The 19,891-nt window shown below is 47.5% G+C and overlaps 1 pseudogene; it reads right to left on the bottom strand.

Annotated features, from left to right (window-relative positions):
• The window catches only part of LOC121449964, a 50,078-nt pseudogene that overhangs the window by 17,446 nt on the left and 12,741 nt on the right, over positions 1-19,891 (bottom strand).

Raw genomic sequence — 19,891 nt, 5'->3', positions numbered from 1 at the left:
ACAAAACACGCCTGAAAAGGAGCTGGAATCACCTTTCCCTTTAAATGTCCAGTTCACCTCTCTTGAGATTCTTCATTTCCTTTACAACTGAAACTTTTCAAATGTAAGAATTATGCTAACTAAGTCCCACATGGTTCCCTCTTCTTCCATGGTATATATACATATACATGTTATATATGTAAAATATATTACATATCTCCTATAACCTTAGTCAAACATGGTTTTCTTTCTCCTTTGAGACAGTCTCATGAATTCCTGGCTGGCCTTGAATTAACTATGTGGTCCAAGCAAGACCCTGAACTTTTGATCCTCTATCTCCACCTTCTGAGCATTAGCATTTCAGGCATGGACCGCGATACCTGATTATGCAGAACTGGAAACCAAACTCAGGGCTTCATGCACGCTAGGCAAACACCCTACCAACCGAGCTACATCTCCAGGCCCTCACAGGACTTTTTAAATGAAATTCTGATGTTTTAAAAATTCTTTTGGACTTTGTATGTTGTGTTAAAAAAAAAGCACTTCTAAGTTTTCCTAGAAAATATGTGCTCCACATATAAAAATGTCTTGAATATTTTACACATTTACATTTCTTTGCAAATACTCTAAAATAGAGCTATAGCCACTTCTCTTGTAAGGCATCCTTACAGTACATAAAAAGCCCACCAGTAAAGTCTTTCCTAAATTAACATAGACTATATCATGACCCTGGATGACAGGCATATTATTTTGCCCAGAGGTCTTCTGGTATTACACTTAGGGGTTTTTAAAAAGAAATGATCGTAATGAGTAGAAATAAATCAGCTTTTCTTGCTTCTGCGTCACATGTTGTCACAGCAGTGAAGAGTACGCCCTGGGAAAATGCGGTCTTCATAAGTTCCCTCACCAGGGAGGGCTGGGAAACAAGAGCACTCGTATAGCACGCGCAGGCTCTGGGTTTCACACCACACAAGAGTACAAATGTCCAGCTTTCGACCCAAGTTTACACGATCACTGAGTCACTCTTCTCACACTTACGGGCGCTGCATCAGTATGGACTTCCTGTTGCACGAGAGGCGAGTCCAAACTAAAACTCTCCACATTCCCTGGACATCGGTGGTTCCCTGCCTTATGTGCTCCTAAGGCCGTGGTTCTGAAAGGTTTCTCCACACTTCTTGTCTCTTTTGAGTATGTTCTACCAATTAAGTTCAGAATCACGAACAAGTGTTCCCACATTCCTTGAACTCAGTTTTCTTAGCCACTATTTTACAGATGTTCATTCAATTTTGAAACATAAAGGTCTTTCCATATTCCTTACATCTAGTTTCCTCTCATGAATATTCTCACTTTGAGCAAGATATGAACCCAAGGCCTTTCCCCATCGCTTATACTTGTCGGGTTTCCTACCACCACGGGCTAATTGACATGGATAGTTGTAGCTAGTTTTCCATCCCACCAGCCAGCTCCCAAATCATGACATGGAGACTTATGAATTATGAAAGCGCAGCTGACAGCTTAGGCTTGTTCCTACCTAGATCTTATAACTTAGCTTGTATCTTTTAGTGCACTTTCTGCCTCGTGGCTTTATTCCCGCCTCTCCACAGAGTCTATCCTGCTTGCTCTTCATCTGGCTAACCATTCCGCCCTTCTTCCCAGCGTTCTCTCTACCTCGAAAATCCCTCCTGAGCCATTGGCCGTTTAGCTTTTTTATTAAACCAACCACAGTGGCATTATCTTCACACAGTGTAAAGGGCCATCCCTCAAGAGACAGTGGCTTGAGTTACAGAAGAAGGCTTTCCTAAAGCTCAGTCAGGTCCCCTACCAATGTGGGCATTCTAGTGCTGCGTAAAATTTGAGACACAGAAACAGGCTTTTCCAAGTGTTCTGCCTCAACTTGACTCCTCATCAGTATATATCTTCTGACACTGATTGATCTGAGCCATGAGCAGAATCTTTCCAACACTCCTTAAATTGATAAGATTATTGACCAGTGTGAACTCCCTCATGTTCAGTAACATCGGGTTGCCAACCGAAGGCTTTTCCGCATTCATTACACCCTTGGGCTGTTCGGCACTGTGGATCCTCTGATGTTTGATAAGATGCGACTGCTGGATAAAGGCCTTTCCACACTCATTGCACTCATAGGGCCTCTCCCCGGTGTGAATCCTCTGGTGCCGAGCCAGGTCTGAGGCAGAAGCAAACGCTTTCCAGCATTCCTGGCATTTGTAGGGCTTCTCACCAGTGTGCAGCCTCTGGTGTCGCGTGAGTTCCGAGCTGTATCTAAAGGCCTTTGGGCACTCCCGACACTGAAAACGTTTCTCCCTAATATGAATTGTCTTAAGATCTCTGTTACCTGAACGCCAGCCAAAGTCCTTGCTGTTCGCTTTATACTCATTTGCCGTCTTCCCAGGCTGAAACCGAGTAAGATCTGCACCATAAGCAAAGGTCTCCTCATATTCCTTATCCTCCCAGAATTTCTCACCAGAACGGATCAGCTGAGGGTTTTCTAAAGCAGAACCGAAGGCCTTCTCACCTCCGCTGAACTCGTGCGGCTTCTGACTGTGACTTTTCTGATGTTGAGTGAGGTGTGCCCCGCGAGTGAAGGCTTTTCCACACTCCTTACACACGTAAGGCTTTACTCCGGTGTGAACTCTCTGATGCCGGCCAAGGTCTGATCTGCAAATGAATCCCTTCCCGCATTCCTTACACTTGTAGGGCTTTTCGCCGGTGTGGATCTTCTGATGGCGGGCCAGATCCGAGGGACACCGGAAGGCCTTCTCGCAGTCCTTGCATTTAAAGAGCTTCTCCCGGTTGTGAATTTTCTTCAGGCTGCTGACAATGGAGCGCAGACTGAAGGCCTTGCCACATCCTTGGCACTCGTATACTTTCTTCCCAGCGTGGACTGTCTGGTACCGAGGAAGTTCTGAATCAGGAAAAAGCGTCTTCCCATTTTCCTTATCTTCAAAGAACTTCTCGCCGATGTATAATAACTGCCGTTGGGTATGATCTAAGGCAAAACTGAAGGAGTTTTTGCATTCTTTGCACTTCCGCAACTTATCACCAGTGTGGATTTTCCTGTGCTGGCTTAATTGTGAGCCACACGTGAAGGCTTTCCCACACTCCTTGCACACGTAAGGTTTCTCACCAGTGTGGATTCTCTGATGTTTGATGAGATGCGACTGCTGGATAAAGGCCTTCCCACATTCGCTGCACTCATAGGGTTTCTCACCAGTGTGGATCCTCTCGTGGCGCGTGAGGTCTGAGCCGCAGCTGAACGCCTTCCCACACTCCCTGCACTGGTAGGGCTTCTCTCCGGTGTGGATCCGGTGGTGCCGAGTGAGGTCTGAGCTGTAGTTAAAGTACTTCCCACACTCCTTACACTCGTAGGACTTCTCCCCCGTGTGAATCCGGACGTGGACACTGAGCAGCGAATGGAATCGGAAGGCTTTCCCGCACTCCTTGCACTGGAAGGGCTTTTCCCCAGTGTGGATCCGCTTGTGTCCGGTAAGGCTGGAGCGGAAGCTAAAAGCCTTGCCGCACTCCTCACACTGGAACACCTTCTTCGCGGCGTGAAGCGCGCGGCACCGCGCCAGTCTGGCACCAGGAGGAAAGCTCTTCCCACATTTTTCGTCTTCTTCGAATTTCTCACCCGGGTGAATTAACTGGAGTTGGGTGGCGTCTGCGGCAAAACCATAGGACTTTTCAGACTTGAAGTCATCTGCTTTCTCTTCTATATGTAGTCCTGGCCACTGATTAAAAGCTGTGAGCTGACTCAAAAGGGGCGTTTCTTCACAGGTAAGCACCATCTGCTTAAAGCATTCCTCCTGACTCCCCTTTTGTGCTGGGACTTGACCTTTGCCCTCCCAGTCAGCTCTAGGACAGGAACCTTCAAGGCTGTAGTTTGTATCGGTTTCCATTACCTCCCACTGGGATAACTGTCTTGCACATTTGCTAGTTTTTGGTAGAACTTTCTTCATCTGCCACATGGAATCTATATCTGAAAGATAATAATGTAAATATATACTGTTTTACTATCCATATAGGAAAAAAAATGCTCTCAAAAGCCAATGGTAAAGCCGGGGGATGGTGGGGCACACCTTTAATCCCAGCACTCGGGAGGCAGAGGCAGGCAGATCTCCGTGAGTTCAAGGCCAGCCTGGTCTACAAGAGCTAGTTCCAGGAGAGGCACCAAAAACTACAGAGAAACCCTGTCTCGAACATCCAAAAAAGAAAGAAAAAAAAAGAAAAGGAAAAGAAAAAAAAGCCAATGGTAAAGTAAATCACACAAGAAGTGAATGTCTCAAAAACAAACAAACAAACCCAAATCTGGACAACATTAAAAGGACAAAAAAAGAAACAAAAATTTCGGAGAGCTAGTTTTAAAAGGGAAGGGGTTGTGAACCAAACCTTGGTCCCCTTTAACAGCAGCCAGTGCTCTTCCACCAAACCATCTTCTCAGCCCCTGCATGCCTTCTACTACAACAGGAGACAAAGCACATCCAGTCTGGCTTAGCCAAAGACAAATTTATCTTTAATTTATTATTATTATTATTATTGTATGTGGAGAGAGACAGACAGACAGACTGCGGGTGCATGTGGCAGTCACTGTATGTGGGTGTGACTGTGGACATGAACATGCCACAGTAGACATGTGAAGCCAGTTCTCCTCTCCCACCATGGGTTTCAGGGGTTGGATGCTGATCCTCAGGACTGTAGAGCAAGAAGCATTTCTACTGCTCAGCCATCTCGTTGCCCTGTTCCACTGTGACTACAAAGCCCCTGGCAGAGGATGTGCTGAACTATTGACCACGGCCATCCTCACCCGTGGAGGGGAAAAGGGAGAAACACAGGAAGTGGCCAAGCCGGGGCTTGTCTTGCCAGGCATTCTCCTGGTTTCTCCCTTTGGCCCTGACCTCTCTGCAGGTAGCTCTTCCTAAGTGGCCCACACTGTTTTTACCTACTATCCCGGCTTTTAGCCACCAGCCTAACCGGTGTTCTTTCCCACCAGGCAAAAATTTCTGGGTAAGTTTCTATCATGGAAAATACAATGCTTATTAAGATACATACTTTTTCTCAATGCTAGTAAATCCAAACTGAAACTAAAAACTGGTAACTGTGTGTTTAAACAATGACCTCATGAGCTCGGGAAACACACAAGGAAGGAGACAGTAGATAAAGAAAGGCAACTCAAGAGGGCTGCGGGTGGTGGCATCGTAGGAAGTGTAGGCCCATATTTCTGTATGGCACAAGAGCCATTAGCCAGGTCTGAGCTGATCCTGTAACTCTGCAGACAAGCTGTCTCTGTTTAACAGTAGCCAGGATGTGCTGCTCCTAGTTTCTTTTGTTAAAAATGTAGATTACCTGAGAAGAGAGGTTGGCTAAAGCTGATGACTTAAGAGTTAAGAGGTTTGGTGCTTCATCCCTTTGAAATTTGGAGGATGTCTTATAGAGATGCTAATTCATGGCCTACCTGACTGCTAGCATACAGATAGATGCGGACATGACTTGAGGCCAGGCACCTGGTTGCCTAGGAGACAGCCTAATGTGTTTTCCCGCTCAATTGATGTGATGATATATAAGGTGTGTGGAGAATAAAGGAGAGATCTTTGGAGAGAGATCTTGTCCTTCCATGATGACCGTGTAAATTGTGTCGGTTTATTCCTCTCCACTCTGTTCCAGTCCAGTTAGGGAATCTGTGTTGGACCCACACGGCCTCCAACAGGAAGGAAATTGTAGCTAAATGATTGATAGTTTGTATATTTTTAGAGAGTAGGGAAAATTATAAATACCTAAACAGAAAAGATAAAAAAATAGCAAGAGATGGGAAGGCATTCGAGCTACATGATTCATAGAACAAAGGCCACTGGAGAAAGAGAATGACACTTCCCTTTCTGTCACGTGGGGGACCAATAAGAGGATAGCGCTAAGAGAGGGCTGGACAAGCCCCGTGCTCCGCCAGCCAGGGACAGTGCGTCCAGTGCCAGCGAAGCCGTCAGCCAGGGACAGTGCGCCCTGCGCCAGCGAGGCCGTCAGCCAGGGACAGTGCGCCCTGCGCCAGCGAGGCCGTCAGCCAGGGACAGTGCGCCCTGCGCCAGCGAAGCCGTCAGCCAGGGACACTGCGCCCTGCGTCAGCGAAGCCGTCAACCAGGGACAGTGCGCCCTGCGCCAGCGAGGCCGTCAGCCAGGGACAGTGCGCCCTGCGCCAGCGAGGCCGTCAGCCAGGGACAGTGCGCCCTGCGCCAGCGAGGCCGTCAGCCAGGGACAGTGCGCCCTGCGCCAGCGAGGCCGTCAGCCAGGGACAGTGCGCCCTGCGCCAGCGAGGCCGTCAGCCAGGGACAGTGCGCCCTGCGCCAGCGAGGCCGTCAGCCAGGGACAGTGCGCCCTGCGCCAGCGAGGCCGTCAGCCAGGGACAGTGCGCCCTGCGCCAGCGAGGCCGTCAGCCAGGGACAGTGCGCCCTGCGCCAGCGAGGCCGTCAGCCAGGGACAGTGCGCCCAGTGCCAGCGAAGCCGTCAGCCAGGGACAGTGCGCCCTGCGCCAGCGAGGCCGTCAGCCAGGGACAGTGCGCCCAGTGCCAGCGAGGCCGTCAGCCAGGGACAGTGCGCCCAGTGCCAGCGAAGCCGTCAGCCAGGGACAGTGCGCCCAGTGCCAGCGAAGCCGTCAGCCAGGGACAGTGCGCCCAGTGCCAGCGAAGCCGTCAGCCAGGGACAGTGCGCCCAGTGCCAGCGGCCAGAGGTGCTGCTGACTCAGCAGCCAGACGCTGGATGACTGCCCCGGCGGCTGCCACTCACCTGGGTAAAACCTGCTGGTCTCACTGCTCAAATTCACGGAGGCATCTCGTTCCTTTTCCAACACAGGGAACACACGTGGTTGATAAATGCAAAGGCCTGCATGTAAGATAAAACACAGGAAGAACCACATGGATAAGAACTCCAAACTTTTTATCTGGTGCCTTGGTGATGAAGGAAGAGGGACAAGGAGAAGAACAAAGCACTGTGGGAGGATGATGGATATCATGGAGGTCCCCAATGAGGACAACTGTCTTTTCAAAAACAAAGAACAAAACAAAAAAACAATGTCTAGGGTGAAACTGAGCCTTACCTACTGAGACAAGGTGGCTGTAGTTCTCCAACATCACATCTCTGTACAAATGCCTCTGTTCCAGGGTCAGACACGCCCATTCTTCCGGGGAGAAGTCTACAGCCACATCTCTGAACGTCATTACCTGCCATACGACAGCCCCAACATTAACGGTAAAACTTACACAAATTATTTAGGTGGAGGGGAACGAGGTGGCAAAGGCAGAGCAGGGAATGGGACACAGGGAGCTGTCTCTGAGATGGCACTCCAGGATGTGCTCTCTAGCAGTGTATTCCCCATTAGATGTGCGTTCAGGTCTAACACACAAGGGCCGCTGACCAAGGGGTGAGATAAGGGACCCTCAGCTGAGGGGAGAGTGCCCTCGGGAAGATGCTCACAGCATCGCTGACCTGGAATTGGCTCGGGTGAGTGGTTTCCCAACAAATGACAAAAACATTCCTATGAGGAGAAAGGGGTTTGGGGGGAAATACAAACTCACGTGGGCCATGATTTAAAACTCCTGGATGTTGACCAGTCCTCTTCTTGGTTCCGATCTTTATGAAGCCAACTCCTGAAGAAACAGAACACAATAAAGGGAATTGTGAGATCCCTGGCTTTCCAGAGGCCTCTTCCATGGGTGAGGGAAAGGTTTTCTTCCCTGCAGGAAGGTCCAGAGGGATTGTGATAAAATGCTGGCCCCACTACAAATCAAGAAAACCCCAACTAAAACAGGATGGAGCTTTAAGCCACTTAGTTGTGTCAAATATCATTCCATAGCTGGGCCGTGATGGCGCACTACCTTAATCCCAGTACTGGGAGGCAGAGGCAGGTGCATCTCTGTGAGTTCTAGGCCAGCCTGGTCTACAGAGTGAGTACCAGGACAACAAGGCTACACAGAGAAATCCTGTCTCGAAAAACAAACAAACAAAAAATCATTTCATAGATGAGAATATGAGACAAGGATATTCTGATTGAATCTAAATGTCTCCAAAAACTCTTCAAAGCTGGAGTGAGAAATCTTTAAGCGGAATGGACCTCTCCCTTCCGGGAGCTACCAGAGCTACCTGGACTCCTCTGTTTGTCCAGGACACCGCCTCCTATTTTCTCCACGTCTAACAAACCCACTGAGTTGTTTTCACCTAGAGCATCTAAGAAGGGTCACACCCCAAGCCTGCAGAGAGTTTTGAGGCTATAACACGCCTGAGGAAGTTCAGCATGCAGTCAGTGAGACAAGCCCACGAATGTTCTATCAGGGCGCTACAGAACTGGCACAGCCCAGCTGCACTGCCAGTCCCCACCACCCTCAGTCTCCGACACGAGTCCTAGCTAGTGTGCTTTACGGCCCGGGCCTCAGGTCTCATCTCTGGAGAGGGAAATCACTGCTCTCTTAGAACCTTCATTTTCACTTTATATGAATGAGCTTTGCCTGCATGTATATCTTCGCACCATGTGTGCCTGGCGCTCCCTGAGGCCAGGAGACAGCATCAGCGTCCCTGGAACTGGAGTTGCACATGGTTATAAGCTGCCGTGTGGGTGCTGGGAACTGAACCCAGGTCCTCTGCAAGAGCACTGAGTGCTCATAACCGCTGAGCGATCTCTCCAGTCACTGACACTACATTTTGAAAATGAGATTTAAACTTAATTAGAGAAGGGGAAGAGGCAGGAGAGATGACTCAATAGTTAAGCGCACTGGCTGCTCTTGCAGAGGATTTCCAGCGGACCTGGGTTCGATTCCCAGCATCCACATGCTGGCTCACAGTTACCTGTTAACTCCAGCATCAGGGGACCAGCCATCCTCTCTGTGGGCATTACATGCACATGGTACACATACACATAAAATAAAAGTTAAAGAAGAAAAACAACAACAACAACAAACCCAAAACAAAAAAGGCCAGGCATGGTAGCGAGTGCCTTTAATCTCAACACCCAGGAAGGAGAGGTAGGAGGACCTTTGTGTGAGTAGCCAGGCCCACATCTCAAGTTCCTGGCCGGTTGGAGCTCCACAGCAAGACCCCGCCTCATGAATGAATGAATGAATGAATGAATACATGGGAAAAAAGAAAACAAAAAACAAAGGCGGGGGCTGGAGAGATGGGTCAGCAGTTAAGAGCACTGGCTGCTCTTTCAAAGATCCTGAGCTCAGTTCCTAGTACCCACAAGGTGGTTCACAACCATCTGTAATGTGATCTGGTGCCATCTTCTGGCCTAGGGATACATGCAGACAGAACACTGTATACATAATAAATAAATCTTAAAAAAAAAAAAGGCAAGTGGGGGAGGAGGCTGTGAGAGAGCAGAGCAAGGGTACAGTGAGGCTCTTGAGGACTCTGCGTCCATTCTCCTGGGACACTAAGGGTTTCATGGTCATGACGGATCCTTGAGGGAAAAGCGAGGAGCTACTGAGCAGCTGTGGAGTGGGACACTTCGTGTTTGGGGGACAGAGGGACTTGAGAGTGACTATTCCACAGTTTGAAGGCCGAACGGTTCTAATCCCACATTCCTCCTGAAGCCATGGAGAGGAATCAGAAATAAACAGAGCCTACATGGACGCTTCAGCCACGAGAAATCCCCACTCTGTGAGGAGTGGGTCAAACACTGAGCACAGGGTTCTAACAGAAAAGATAGGGCGGGTGGGTCTCCGTGAGTTCTAGGCCGGCCAGGGCTCCACAGTCGGACACTGTGTCCAACAACAACAACAAAGAGAGAGAGAGAAGGGGGAAAGGAAGGGAGATTCAAAGCGGCAAACCAGAACCACTGCAGACTGTAAGTGTACACCGATACCAGCCGTCTAAACAAATACAACGAAAGGACACGATGGTTCGGGGAGACGGCACAAAAGTCATCAGTACCGAAACATTCCCTAATAAAAGCAGCAGATTAAAAAGCACGAAGAGGAGAGGCCCTGGTGAGGCTCTTGCAGAACACCTGGTTTGATTGCCAGCGCCCACGTGATGGTACACAGCACCCCCAAATCCAGTTCCAGGGGATCCGATGCCCTCTTCTGACCTCTGCAGGGAACCAGGTGTGCTCGTGGTCTGCACACACAGGCAAAATGCTCGTGCATATAAAGTTATAAAGAATATTTTAAAAACCATGAGGAGTTGTGCTAAAAAGGTCAACTGCCTGTAACCAAAAGGAAATTCTCATTTTAATAGACCTTCCATCCTGAAAAACTTAATGTGTGGAAAAGAATGAGAACTTCAAGGACTATAGCCAGCCAAACTATTATTCATTTTTTAAATTAATTAATTAATTAACTTATTTTGTCTCATTATATATCCCTGGATGGCCTGGAACTTACTAAGTAGACCAGGCAAGCCTCAAACGCATGGAGGTCGCCTGTTTGTGCCTCCAGAACACAGGGATCAGGGATCAAAGACTTGCGCCATCATACCTGGCTCATCAATTTTTAAAGATACAAAGAGTAACCAGATGTGGACATACACTTGTAATCCCAAACTTAGGAGGCTGAAGTAGGAGAATCATTACGAAGTCAAGGCTAGCCTGGGCCACATAGGAAGATCCATTTTTAATGGGGGGTGGGGGGAAGAAGCAAACTAGATATTGCTATGACATAAGAACTTTGAGAATCTTCTCAAAAGTCCCTTCTGAAAAATATACTAGGGGCCACACAGAAACAACAGAAAAAAAAAATCAGCAAAATAATTGCAATAGGGCTGGAGAGATGGCTCAGTGGTTAAGAGGATTGATTGCTCTTCCAAAGGTCCTGAGTTCAATTCCCAGCAACCACATGGTGGCTCACAACCATCTGTAATGAGATCTGGTGCCCTCTTCTGACCTTCAGGCATATACACAGACAGAACATTGTATACATAATAAATAATTAAAAAAAAATTGCAATAGACTGAACACATTAAAATGTGAATCTACATGAAAAGCAAGGTGGGAGCTAGGGTGGCCAGCACCCTGAAGGGCCAGCACTGTGTGCTAGCCTCCTATACTCAACAGGGTGGACTTCTGAATAAGAGATACTGTGGGCTGGGAAATGTAATTCAGTGTGTGGAGTGCTTGCCCAGAATGCACCAAGCTCTTAGCATCGCCTAGACTAGCTGCGGCTCTCCCCATCTCAGCTAACACTGACAGAGAAAGCTCAGGGTGTTGTTTTCCTCTGCCTTCAATTCTCTCCTCATTTTGTGTCGCCCCCACTTCAACCCTTTAACATTGAAATTACTTTCCTTATTTGTTGTTATGCAAGGCAAGGTAAACTGGGAATTTTCCTGCCCAGTCAGCCAACCACTGACTGATCCTTTCTGCAAAAATGAACATGCCTCATTATACTTGAACATAGGAGCTCATGCCAGCGATCATAACCTTTTTGAACATATGTTGTACGACCCTGAACTGAGCATGCCTGGAAAGGGGTTTCATCGTGCCTTCATGAACTATGGCCCCAAAGTGCTTTCCTTCAGGTATCTGAATAGGTTCCTAGAGAGACTCACCATACTTTACCCCACTTCAAGAAAAAAAGGGAAAAAGCCAAGCATTTTCCTTCATTTTCTGCAAATAATAAAAGTTTCTCTGTCTTAGAAAATGGTACTCTAATAGCAACTTTAATATTTTACTTTAAAAAAAAAATTATGTGTGTGTGGGGGGGGGTGGGTGGGTGGGTATTGTGAGCTTGAGCACTGGTACCCAGAGGCCACTGGGCATTTCGGAGCCTTTGAACCTGAAGGAGGTTGTGAGCCTCCTGTATGTGTGCTAGTAACTGAGCTTAAGACCTCTCTGCAGAAGCGGGAAATGCTCTTAACGGCTGAACCATTTCTCCCACCCTTATTATCATTTTTAAAAAGATTTATTTGTGTGTGTGTGTGTGTGTGTACATGAGAGCAGGTGCTGCGGTAGGAAGGTCCGTGTAGCTGGAGTTACAAGCGAGAACGCTGAGAACCAAGCTCAGATCCTCTCTGCAAAAGCAGATGCACTGGTAACCCCTGAGCCGCCCCTATCCCCTTCTCTACTCCTTTCATCTGCTAGTTGTGTTTCTGCCTTCTCTCGCCAACATGTGAACGCACCTCCTTCAGTTCCACCTGTGCTTCAGAAATGACAAAGTCGACCATTAAACGCAAGCAGAATGTTCATTCTTAGTGGTGCCAGGGCTGCTGTGCTATCATGTTCACACGTACCGCCAGGGGTATTTAAACTGTCCACTGGGTGTGACATCGCTTTCCAGCGCGCGCGCACACACACACACACACACACACACACCCCACAGGGCAGGGCAATCGCCCACAGCTCTCATATTAATCCCAAGTATGCACCCCCAACCTCCAAGCTCCCATACTAACCCCAACTCTGTCAGCCAGGAACGCCACCACATCCTCTTCAGAACTCCACGCTCCGTAGGAAAGCCCTTCACCCCCAAACTCGGTTTCCATGGCCATTCTGATTCCAGTCCTTAAAATGACACTCGCTATACTCCACACATCCTGGACGGTCCAAGGGATTCAGGCCTAAAGCCAAATGGGTTGGAACTCGCGGAAGTAGCTTGTTCACAGTGCACTCTGGGAAATGTAGTCCAACTCCGTATAGTCTTTAACAAAAGACTAGATCACAACTCTCAATTTACAGGCTCTGGCTTTAAACTCCATTACGTTCGTCGGCAGAGATCATCTCTCACACAACGCTAACAACTGTTCAAGAGAGCTTCAGGAATTTTAGGTCACATTAAAATGACCAATGTCGAGACCTACATACTGCTGCTCTTCCTCGGCTATGCAAACGAAGCCCCTTGCCATCTTAGGACCGGCAACATCCACGGGTGTGATTGTTTCTGGGAAATGTAGTCCTGTCCTCTGTTTGGGAAGTAGGCGAAACCGGCCTCAGAAAGACGGCCAATAAATGCGGGGGGGGGGGGGGGGGGGGACGGGGGACTGACAGACACGCGGGTTGCTGCTACAAGGTCTTGGAAAACAGCATTGTGCTAGAGGTGAGTTTGAACTGTCTCTACTCTAGCCTTAAACTGGCTGAATCACTACCTCGTATCACACAAGCACCTGCCTGCATTAGGCGGAAACATAAAAAGGGTAAATTTTACTTGGTGCCCGCCCCAGATCCCGGTGTCCTGCCTAAGAATCTGCGAAAATCCTATCTTGAACTCAGGTTTAGTACCTCTTCCATTCTCAAACAAACAGAAATACCTCAGTCCCATCTTCCAGGCAATCTCTTTAAATTTTTTATTTAGTTATCTATGTGTATGGGTGTTTTGCCTGCATGCATGTCTGTGCCCTGGAACTGGGGTTACAGGTAACTGAAGGTGGTGGGATTCCAACCCAGCTCCTCTGCAAGAGCTGCAAGTTGCTGAGCCATCTCTCCATCTCCTTCAACTTCCCTTAAAGCTCGTGTTTTAAAGGCCTGATCATGGTTACATTATTATTAGCAGGTATAGCGATGCCATTCTAATTTGCTTAAGTCCTCAAAGAGGAGGAATGGTGACCAAAAGTTCACATTGATTAAAAGAGCACGCTTCTACGGAAATCTTGAAGGCAATGATGTCGGCCCTCAGAGACTACGTGTCCTATGTATGAGTCTCATTTGGCCACTTCACTAAGAGCCCCCTCCACTGTTCTAGCCTCCCATCAGTCTCTCGTTCAAACTAGATTCCACCAGTTCAGTGAAGTTATAATCTACCTGAAAGAGAACAACACAAGACCTGGATTTTAATTCAGGCACCAACTGATGAGCGGGCTCCGATTTATCCTGTTGGAGGCCAGCATGAGCTACAGTCCATCTCAAACATAAACAAAAACTACCACTTGACAGCTGAGCTTGCTCTTCAATCACGCTATCTTCTATACACATGGTTTAGAGACGGTGGCCCGCACCTGTAACCTCAGCACTGGCAGCCGGGTCTCTGTGGTCAGCACAGTCCGAATAGCAAGTTCTTGACAGGGCTACACAGAGAGGCCATGTCTCAAAAGGAAAGGAGGGAGTGCTACAGCGCTGAGTTTTCTAAACACTTCGAGGAGGAAAAGAGACGACACTGTGCTGTCACTTCTGGATAACACGGTCACGCATGGCTGTGCTCCTCCGGCTTTCCGCACTGTGCCTCTCTGCAGCTTACTTTAGTTGTGCCTGATGTTGCTCTCCACAGCTAATCACGTCTCTGGGGAGGACCGGGTGGTTCACACCTGCTATCTCAGTCGTTAAGAGGGAGGGGGATTGCCTCCTGAAGGGTGACCAGGGCTAAACAGCAAGATCGCCAGTCTGAACAAACCCAATGAAAGAACAGAAACCACTTGAGACCCTGGAGTTCAGGTCAACCTTGGCTATAAAGAGACTTAAGAGGCCAGTCTGAAAAGCTGGCCTGTGTCTCCTCAAGAATTCTCGAAGGAAGAGTACCTGTCTGCTTAAAGGATCCTGGGCATGCCCCCGCCCCCAGCACACCTCAGGGACAAAACACACTGTGTTTAAGAAGTCATAATGCCTGCGGGTTGCCTTCGCGCAATTATCTCAGGGAAAAATAAAATGCTAATTAGTTATTATCAGCTGTACCTTTTGCTCCCATAACGTACAGGAAGAAACACAATTACTAATCGTAATTTGAAAAGAGAATGAGGTTTGGGAGGCGTCAGATTTCTCTGTGATCTCAGTCACTCGCGCAGTGATCCACCCAGTCAACAAGACCCACAACAGCGCGCTCCACGCACAAAGCGGCACAGCTTGACCCCAACTCTCGCTCACCGCACGGTTTTCTTACCTCGCAGTTTCTCCGCCGTTCAACTCCCCCCGGACCCAGCGGCACACGTCATCTCCCCAAGATCTTTCTCACACACACTCAGGGTTGCCATTGAGGACTCTGTCACCTAGAGCACGAGGCTAGCTTCCTCTTGGTCAAACAGCCCCGCCTGCTTTGGTTTCAGAACCTGGGATCCCACATTCGCTTTCCCGACCCCAACTTCCAGCAGGAAGCCGAATTTGGAACAGCCTCCCTGGTCAGATTTCCGCCTGGGGATTGGATGACTCAGCCCACGCTAGCCGCGCCCATCCGGTCACTGGACGGTCTTGGACTACATTTCCCAGAAGACCGCGTGGTCCCGTTCGTCGCCCCTCGAGTGGCGGTCCCCTGGAAACTCACGATGCTGAGAGAGGGCTGGGTCCAAGAAAGACTGAACTATAGCAGTTAAATCTGCAAGGATAATTTTCTTTAAGTTGGTAAAGGAGCTTACTGCCAAGCCTGATAACCTGAGTTTGATCCCCTGGGAAACACGGTGAAAGGCGAGAATCGACTTCTGCAAGTTGACTGCTGAATGCCACATGCAAAAATAATTATTTTTTGTTTCTTTGTTTATAAAAAGGAGTACTGTAACATGCTTGGCACAGTGGGTCACGTCTTTAATTCCAGCATTTGGGAAGCTGGGGCAAGAGGAGCGCTACTCTGGGTTGTCTCTAAAAAGAAAGTATTGCCAATAGTCAACTGAGGGCTTACAGCCAACCAGCAGGAAAAGGAGTGAAGCACTGGACGAACTTAAGTATCAGTGAGACCTTCATGTAGAAGTTACAGAAGTTACAGTTACATTTTTCACCAATCAGGATTGTTACAAAGTTATTCCCAAAACTTATTTTCTGACTTTAATTTTATTATTTATTATGTATTTGTGTGTGTTTACGTACGTGTATGAGCAACTGTGTGCAGTGCCTATGGAGACCAAGAGAGGGGCACTGGATCCCCTGGAGCTGGAGATCGAGGTGGCTGTGGGTGACCCAACATGGGTTCTGAGAACCACGGCTGAGTCTTTCGCAAGAGGGGTGTGTGCTCTTAATAACCACTGAACCACCTCTCTAGCACTCCCCTTACATTTTTTTGGAGGGGTGTTTTCTGAGACAGTGTCTCACTATGTAGCCAAAGCTAGCCTGGAACTTGCTATGTAGACCAGGCTGCCCTCAAAGTCACAGAGATCTGCCTGCCTTTGCTTCCCAAACACCGGAATTAAAGTTGTGAGCCATCATACCTGGCAATTTATTTGAAATACAGGCTTACATCATAGCCCAGACTGGACTGGACTCAGTACTCTTATTTCTGCTTCCCAAATACCGAGACTACAAGGATGGACCACTAATCTCAGCCTAGTTTTAACTTTAAAACCATGGAAATGTTTCCTTTTTTCTTTTAATCGCTAGGCAGTGGGTGGTGGTGCATGATTTTAATCCCAGCACTCATGAGGCAGAGGCAGGTGGATATCTGTGAGTTTGAGGCCAGCCTGGTCTACAGAGGGAATTCCAGGACAGTCAGAACTACACAGAGAAACCCTGTCTCCAAAAATAAGGTGAAAAGTGACGAAGACGCCAGACATCAATCTGTACCCTCTATATGCATACATGCACGTATGAACATGCTCATATACACAAGGATTAAAAATAAGTCAGAAACAAAACATCAGTCCTTGAACATAGAAAATAACCAAAAAAAAAAAAACCACATCAGTCCTTAAAGATAGAAAATAACCAAATAAACCTAATTACAGATCATGATGTTTTAAGAACTACAATTTTGGCTAAATCTGAACACAAGATCACAAATGTGGTCACATGCCCAGGCCAGAGGACAACCTCAGGTACTGGCCTTGCTCTCCTGGGAGACAGCATCTCTGTTGTTTTCCTGCTGCAGGTGCCAAGCTTGTGAGCTTCCAAGAATTCTCTTGTCTCTGCTTCTCATCTCCACTCAGAAAGATTGGGATTACCGGCGTGTGTGCTATGGCCCGGCTGTTACATGGTCCTGGGATGCCAACAGCATGCATACAGCAAGTGCTTTTGCCACCACGGAGCCATCTCCCCAGCCCTTGACTACCATGTTAGTGACTTCCCTGCTGTGTTCACAATGCCTGTGTGTAAATGTGGCTGTGTGCACTCCATGACAAAGGTCAGAGGACAATCTTAGGGGTCAGGTTTCTCCTTCTACCTCTGTGGGGGTTCACGTTGTCAGACGCACTAGGCACTGCTTCTGTCTCATCTCACTGGTCCTTCAGTGAGTATTTAAGCACAGCAAAGCAAACTTTGGCTTCATTCCGGATTATTAGCGAAGCTGGCTTTACACGCAGCACTTCATGTGTCTTCCAGAACAATGGCTGTATTGTGAGAGAATAAAAAAATTGCTATAAAGAAAACAAGGACAAAGTTTAAAATAGAGACATTAAATCTGAAGTATTTATATGAACTCAGTATCATTTCCCGAGACAAAAACTTTTAGTTGTGCAACATCAAAGCAGAGATGTGCAGGACCTGTGCACAGTGTGAATTCTCACAAACCGAATACATCTGCCATCAGCACCCAAACTAAGTGACCAGACGCTGCTGTCCTCGGAACCCCGTTTCTCTCATTACTACTCCTGGGCAGCCCACCCCACCATCCTGCCTTCTAACTACATAAAAAAGTATCAACTTTTGTACTTACTATAGATAGGATCATAGACTATGGTTGTTTTTTATGACAGCATCTCTAGCCTGGTGTTGATGCTGGCACACACCTTTAATTCTAGAACTTGGGAAGCAGAGACAGGCAGATCTCTCTGAGTTTGAGACCAGCTTGGTCTACAGAGTTCAAGGATATCCAGGGTTACACAGAGAAACCCTCTCTCAAAAACAAAACAAACAAAGCAAAGAGAGGGTCTCCTGTAGCCCAGGCTGAGCTTGAGCTGCCTCTGTGGCCAAGGCTGACCTTGAACTCCTGAGCCTCCTGTTTCTAGCTCTCAAGTTCTGTGGTTTTAGACGTGTGCCACTGTGCCTCATACGCAGTGCTGGGGATCAAACCCAGGACTCCTGCATGCTAAACGAGCGCTCTACCAGCTGAGCTACAGTCCAGCCCAGGAAAGCCGTCTTTTATGTCTGCTTATTTTGCTCAGAATTGTGCTGTGGGGGATGTATTTGTATTGTTGCCCATAGGAACACTTGTATTGTTCCTTAGAGTTAAAACTCCCAACTGCTGCAGAAGAGAATCAGGCCAATAAGCAGACCCTGGAACCGGGTGCCACACCCTGGGAAGGGACCTGTATGTGCATTGGTGGCATAAGATCGAAACTTCCCACTAGTGTAGTCTTCTATTTCACGTTAGCAGTATTTACTAATTGCTAATGTCCCACACACTCAGAGGCACTGAGTGACAGTGCACTGGAAATAACTATGTTATGATGTGGGATTCCCCTCTGTCTGCTGTGAATACCATTGGTTAATAAACAAACTGTCTTGGGCCTGCATAGAGCAGAACAGCGGTAGACAGGAAAACTAAACTGAATGCTGGGAGAAAGGAGGTGGAGTCAAGGAGAAAAGAAACTTTGCTGGTAAGCCATGACCTCGTAGTGATACACAGATTAATGGAGATGGGTTAAATTAATATGTAAGAGTTAGCCAATAAGAAGCTAGAGATAATGGTCCAAGCAGTAGTTTAAATAATATAGTTTCTGTGTGATTATTTCGGGAGTCTGGGCGACCAGGAAATGAGCAAGCGGCCTCCTACAAAAAGATTAAGTAGTTAAATAAGTCCGAATTATTTCATTCTGGTCAGATTTTAGTTTCATTTTCTAAAAAAGTACTGATTCTAACACACAGTACATAATGTTCTCACTTAACTATGGCACTCTTTTAAAAATGCATCACCCAGTAGCCAAAAGTGGAGGTGCATGCCTGTAATTGCAGCACTAAAGAGGCAGAGGCAGACGGTGAATTTGGAGCAGACCAGTGAGACCCTATCTCCAAAACAGAAAGAAAGGAAGGAAGAAAGGGGGGGTTGGGGAAGGGAGGAGAGGGGGAGGGAAGGGAAGGGAAGGGAAGGGAAGGGGGAAGGGAAGGGAAGGGAAGGGAAGGGAAGGAAGAGAGCAAAGCACTACCAGTATGTTTCCTAGAAATTCGTCTCAAATATGATCAAGTTTCAGATCTTATTTGAGAAGATTTGGATTATTGTACCGTGCAGACCCCAGTATGCAAAAAGCCTTGTCGGGAATAAAGACACCTGAGTTTGCTTCTATTTTACTTTACGGTAGAAAGGTCAACTGTGTGACGCAGTACAGAAGCTCAAGAGAGTGGTCACAGGCGAATCATCTGCTTGACATCACCATCCATAAAAAAGTCTTTATTACTGATAAAAAGATAATTTTAAAATGTTCATAAGTTTGCAAACACAATTCACTTCTCTCTTAAATATGTAGAAAACTTTAAAAGCACAAAAAGGATTGTGAAGGCCTGGACTAGATAATACTTTTTTTACTTAAATGTTTTTAATTGTTGGTGGTGGTCTCACTGTGTACCCCTGGCTGGCCTGGAACTTGTTATGTAGACTAGCTTGGCTTAAACTCAGATTCACCTGCCTGTTTCCCAGGATGGAGGTTCTTGTGTGTGCATGTCTCTGTGTCATGCGCCTGTGCGAGAGGTCAGAGGGGACTCGGCATTAGCTGTCTACCTTACTTTTCAAGTAGGGTCTCTCAGTATCTGGGTCCAGCTAGACTGGTTAGCCAGCAAACTCCAGGATCCGTCCATGCTCACTCCCGCCTCCTGCCCCAGCTGACATCACAGCATGCTTGCCTCATCCCCGAGTTACCCTGAGCAGCAAGGAACTAAGACTTCAAAGTCTCGTATTTTACACTAAATCTTGTTATAATTTGGAGGGGCCACATACCTCGACTTTAAGTGCTTAGCATGTTGCTAGTGACACCATATCAAATCACATGGGTCTAGTCCATGAACTTCCAGATTGAGTTCAGGGCACTGCTTTCCCCTGCAGACTTCCTGTCTTGTTTACACATTCGCTCCAACTCATGATCTAAGAATTCCCAGTGCAACTGACCTACGTCTTTCAAGTCTTTTTCAATATTCAAAAAGTGCTACCTCTTT

The sequence above is a fragment of the Microtus oregoni genome, unplaced genomic scaffold (genome assembly GCF_018167655.1).
Source record: "Microtus oregoni isolate MIOR12 unplaced genomic scaffold, Mior012 000006F_ref0000085, whole genome shotgun sequence".
Taxonomy (NCBI): Eukaryota; Metazoa; Chordata; class Mammalia; order Rodentia; family Cricetidae; genus Microtus; species Microtus oregoni.
This window is presented reverse-complemented; position numbering and strand designations above follow the sequence as displayed.